Source organism: Cyprinus carpio, chromosome B17 (genome assembly GCF_018340385.1).
Source record: "Cyprinus carpio isolate SPL01 chromosome B17, ASM1834038v1, whole genome shotgun sequence".
NCBI classification, from domain to species: Eukaryota; Metazoa; Chordata; class Actinopteri; order Cypriniformes; family Cyprinidae; genus Cyprinus; species Cyprinus carpio.
In genome coordinates, this window is record NC_056613.1 from 11,189,822 (window position 1) to 11,195,973 (window position 6,152).

The following is a 6,152-nucleotide window of genomic DNA, read 5'->3' on the forward strand; positions in this document are numbered from 1 at the left end:
TGTGGGGCCACCATGGAAAACTGAGGACAAAATTAGCAGGAACCCAGTTGGGTAGCCCAGGTGGGCCCCAGATATCAGCCCAGTTGCAACCCCTATGGGCCCCACAGTAATGCAACCTTTTTTATTACTTAGAAGCACCACAATTAAATTGTCATTCACAGGGACTACTGGACAGAAATGTATAAGTTTATTTTAAAGGGTAAAATATTATATGTTCAAAATGTGCAAATAAAGCTTTGGAAAAACCACTGGTTCCACTGGTTAATCAAATGTTCTATCTAGACTTGCGGTTGTAACGCCCATATGAACACTTAAAATACAGGAAACAGGACATTTACGTAAACAAGTGGTCAAGTACAGAAACCACAAGTGTGGGACAGGACCCATCACTTCTTCCACAAGTCTCACAACAAAATTGCATCATGCCTCACAAAATGTTTACGTCATGCAAGACAGTTGTCCTATGGTTCATAGTCAAGACAGATTTTTTTTTTCTGTAAAATTTTCTGTTCATCTGAAGAAAGAAATCATATGAGGCATGAGGGTGTGTAAATCATGAGTTTTTGGGTGGACTATCCCTTAAAGAGGTTAGCGCAGGCATTTGACACCTGGGAGTGAGAATGCTTTGAATATTCCCATTCATTGTAACTTCCGATTTTTAATATAGCTTACTGTAAATGTGAAGAACAAATGATTGTAATTATTTAAAAGAGCATTTACTAACGCTAATGTTGTTCTAACATCATTTATTTTTTATTTGTTTTTTCTAACATTTTACTCATATTTTTATTGTTTGTGAGGGAGAGTGAATTATCAAAAAATCTAATTTTATGTTCCACAGAAGGACCTACAGTTTAGAACTACATGAAGGTGAGTAAACGATCGAGTGAGCTATTCTACAAAAAGCTATAATCCAAGTCTGATGTATAACGACAGCAAATAAATGATAAGGGGTATTGTCAGCATTGTATTCTTAATGTTGACAGGTTGACCAATACCCACACATAGACTTTATAATTTTACATGTATTATCTTAAGAAAACAGTCCATTACCATGTACAAAACAGCAAAGAAATTCAATGTTGCTACAATCCATGACTTAGACACAAGACGGTGGCAGCTACATTTGTATGAAAAAGAGCACAGTTTTAGCCATGTATAGATGCCCCATTCGACCGCTCCAGGCACGTAGATGCGGCCCCCATCTTGAATGGTCAACTTGATGTCATTCACCATACTGTAGGTTCTCACAGCCATTCTGTGCAGGATTGTGGCATCATTTGAATATTCAGTAATTACTAAGAGCTGCGTCCGAAAGCTCTAAAATGCTGCCTTCGAAGGCAGCATTCCAAAGCAGGAAGGCATCAAGGCACATCCGAATACAAATTCTGCTTCACTTCCTGTCTCCGGGGGTACCTTCTTCTGATCGAATTTTGAAGACAGCATAGATGTATTCTTCACTGCCTTTGATATCCCACAATCCTGTGCATTCCATTCCGTGACAGCTGAGATAAAAAAAAATAATGATGGCGTCTGAAAGTTACGTTTGGTGGTCAGTTTGTATGTAAATGTATGTTTCTGACTAACGTTTTGCACTTTCGATGTTATTTCTAGCGAGAAATCAGTTTTATAATAATTAAATATTCATTTAGTTATCATTAAAACTTCTATTTTGTTGTAGATCATTAAACCATTACCCTGCCTCAGAAGCCTGTCCGAAATCAGTTTCATGAGGTGCCTTCGTGCAAAAATGCTGCCTGCAAAGTCATTGCATCATAAGGCAGCGAGGCAGCGAGTCAGAGGTTGTGGCTAGAAGGGATACAGCTCCGACCAGAAACTAACAATGAAATTTAATTTTCTACCTATTAGATTGTGTTTTATTTACATCTACATCTACACCTACCCCAACCCAGTGTGACAAAAATTATGATGTATTGATGTGCACATGCCCAGTAGCGCCATACGTATCCCTTCTAGCCTTAACCCAAGTCAGCTGCCTAGGCTTTCGCATGCAGCTATGGTGAATGACCATAACAAAAGCAGGCGGCTTATGTATAGCGGCCCAGAGAAACAGTCGCTAATGAGGCATCTACGTATATCTATGGTTTTAGCGCCGTCGTGATTGAACTACTTGGATGAGCTGCGTAATACAAGAGCTCTGAAATCGCATGCTGTCTAGGTACTTTATTTGAAACTTACTTCGTAATAGTAAAAAAGTACATTAATCATGATAATAGTATGCTTATAGATTGCATGAATGAAATTGGGATGTAGCCTACTACTGTACATACTTCACCTAGTCAGTTCTGTAGTTTAACTACCATTACCAAATCCTCTCTAGTGGTCTCGTGGGATAGTAAAGTGTCCATCAAATGTGCACTTCAGAATCTCAGCAGAAGTAGTATTTAACCCAGGTACTTTTCATCTACTGTTTATTTTAATACTGTGAATTCTGACACAGGCTACTATTCTTTTCACATAGCCTACCGGTTTTCAGATTTTCACATACTGTTTTTTGCCTGTGAATAGGTATATTTGAACACAGCGTGGTTGCTTCTCAGTCAGAATACTGCATTCTAGTAAAGCTTCATCAAATGTTTTTGAAGGACGTCTAAATTTGAGGGATAGACCTTCTTGGAAGGCATCCTTCGTTTTGCATCCTTTGTTCAGCATATGTTGAAGGAGGCATCCTTTGCATCTTCCAGTCACCCACAATCCTTTGCACACTTTAGAATTCACAAAAATTGATTGGCAGGAAATGAGTCAGCACTAAACTCATACAATTTCATTATGTTTTCAGCGATGAAGACACTGTTTTTTTGTTGTAAATCAGTCATGTAATGCTAAAGTCAGAAAATAAAGATTTTTAAAATCTTTAAGACACAAAACAAATACAATTGATAACAACGTTTTTCAGCCTTGCTAGGATGCAGCCTTGCGTTTGAGAAGCACCCTTATTTGAAACGCATAGTGCGTCTGGCTCATGTGAAAACCAGGGAAGCCCCTGAGGCTGTTCACTGGGTTTGCACCAGCTTTAGCTGGTGTGAAATGCACTGCAGTGTAGCATGTGACAGGAGGACAGATTAAAGACTGTACAACTTCATAATATTCACATAGATTCATCCATCATCCAGAACACACCAGTGTCAGCTGCGTTTCGGTTCTTATGCCTTATATGTTTCAAAAACCTACAGAATTTTTTAGTTTTTTAGTCATTTAGGCCAAATGCTGCTACATGAGATGCAGAATATTCTAAATATTCATAAACACCCACACATCCACAAAGTCTGCCTAAATGCTTTTCATTAAACTTTAAAATGATCTGATGTGAAGCATTTATGTGAGAATCAGACATAATCAGCTGTTTTCAGATCAAAATGCTCTTTATGAGAGAGCATCTGCTGGTGTGCAGACACATTGTTTTATTATAGTCATTCTTTTTTCTCTCTCTCTCTCTCATTTACTATTATCTTGCATCTTTAAATAGCTTCTTAACTATTATATGGCATTTGAATGAATCAGCAGAGATGATGTTCAGTAATAACACAAGCCATTCAGTATTGTGTTGTGCGTGAATGTGTGCATTTCTAAATAGATATCATTCAGATAGGACCATCTTCGGCCGCATAAAGAGTTTTAAATGTCACATAAATGGCAGAGCAGTGGTCCCTGAGCCCTTTAGAGTGTGTGTGAATGTATCACACAATGTTAGAGGGCCTGCCACGGTGACTTGTGCTTAACCAAATAAATGTTAGCATCAAAGATGACACAAACAGTCATACAAAAGGCTCATCCTGAACAACTTAAAACATTCTGGCCTTGAAACAAAGCAGCAATGTTTTTATGTTACACTGTGTTGTTATATTCTCAAGCAGTTGTGATTTAAGAGAGGAGTATTCATTATATTTTAAGAGGTATTCGATGAGGTTGTCCTCTTTCTGGGCAATTATTCAGCTTGTTATTGAGACGCTTTTATGCAGTCTGTGGGGGCACCTCAAAGGAATTTTAATTGCAAATGGAAGTAATAGAAACGTAGTGTCCTTATCGACTTATACTAATAACAACAGGTTTTATTTCATTCCAGGGGATATTTCAGCTCTGAGTGTGTCTGAAGCTGTATGAAAATGCAGCAGCTTCTTATGACACTCCAACACTATCTCTAAATAAAATTCTTTTGTAAATGTCTAATTGTCCAATAATTGTTTCCTTGCATCCCACGCAGTGGCGTCAAGCAATTTACGCACAATTTATTTGAGACACCATTCCCAATCCTGGTTCAATTCTCTGCCTAGGTGAGTATATGACATGACTGCAAAAAATAAATAAATAAAACATCACTTTGAACACTTTTACAAGTGTAAGATGTCTACTGAGGGTATGTATTTGAGTTTAATAACTGATTTTTTGTTGGGAGAAAGTTTTGGTAACCATGAGACAAAACATTTTTTTTTACCTACAGCTTCATTATGGTAAATGCTTATTATATTTGAATTTTTTTTTGTGTGTGTGTGTGTGTGTTTTATTTATTAAACTCCCACTTGATTCAAAAACATGAGGCAAGTGGAAACACTCTTACACAATAGTACTGATTAAACACATACATCACACTTAAAAATCTAGTGCCTTTTGTTAGTTGCCAAAGCTGAATTAAAACTGATTAAGCAATTCAGTCTCACATAATATAATTTTCTTATTACCATCCATTACATCGTTTTACAATATTAAAGAGGTAAGACCACAAACTTTGATTTTAAATAAACTTTTTCCATCCAATCCTCCTTTTGTAATTTTAGAACTAGACAAACAACATTTTTGTTGTCCACTATTTTTTATTATTTATTTATTTACAATACAATTTGATGTGTAATTCACTGTAAGGATGCCTTGTGCTAATATAGATACTCTAGAGTAACTCTGCCTCTGTCATTATTCAATGAATAAAAAAGATTAAGAAAACACATGAATAAGACATGTTCATATTTCAGTAATTAGCCCTAAAGATGAAGTGCTAAATTTCATTACCACAACAGTAGCCACTCGCTTTTCATTTAGGATGCCCATTTTCTCAAACCCTCTGTTGTTTAACGGACCATATCAGGAATGAAAACTGGCCATTGCAAGGCTGCATATCAGACCTTGGCCTGCCATTTTAAACAATGGAGCACTTTAGTGCATTGCAAGCAGCTAATTATTAGCTAATTATTCTGGTTGCTGCTTTCCAAGAAGTGTATTAATGTTCTCTTTCTGCATGGATACATTTAATACTGCACCTCAGTGAAGTGAAGCCAACATTAACATATATAGATGGAATAAGCAAAATGAGCTTGGAAAGGAACAGGGAAGAACTGTTTACTCATTAATGCCGAGATCCTCTTTAAGCACAAAATCTGGTCTTGCTTTGTCACTATCCTGCGTATAGAACACTAGTGTGCTCCGACCATTTTCTACACATACATGTAGAACACTGTTATACTCCAATTCAATTCATGTGGAACACTGCTCTGCTCTTTTACTGTTCTACATGTAGAACACTATTCTGCTTAGTCACTACTAGGTATAACACTACTGTCACTATTCTGCATACAGAGCACTATTCTGCTCTCATTCTGCTTTGTCACTATTCCATATGTAGAACACCACTGTGCTCTGTCACTATTCTGCATATACTGTAGAACACTATACTGATCTTTCACTAATCTATATGTAGAAAACTGTGCTGCTGTGTCACTATTCTACACTATTGTGCTCTGTCACTGTTCACCATATTCTGTAGGCAGAACACTATTCTGTCCCTATTCTATGTAGCACTATTCATCTGTGTCACTATTCCACACGTAGAACACCACTGTGCTTTGTCACTATTCTGGATGTAGAACACTACCCTGCTTTTTCCACTATTCTCCATGCTCAGCAACAGTCACTTTGGCACATCCAGATGTGATAATGATGCAACGTGATAACAGTCTATTCTACAAACAGAACACTATACTGACCTGTCACTAATATGCAGTAGAGCACTATGAAGCTCTATCACCATTTTACACTATTGCGCTCTGTCACTGTTCACAATATACAGTAGATCAATATTCTGTAGGTTGATCACTATTCTGCACTAATTATTCTCTAACACTATTCTGCTCTGTCACTATTCC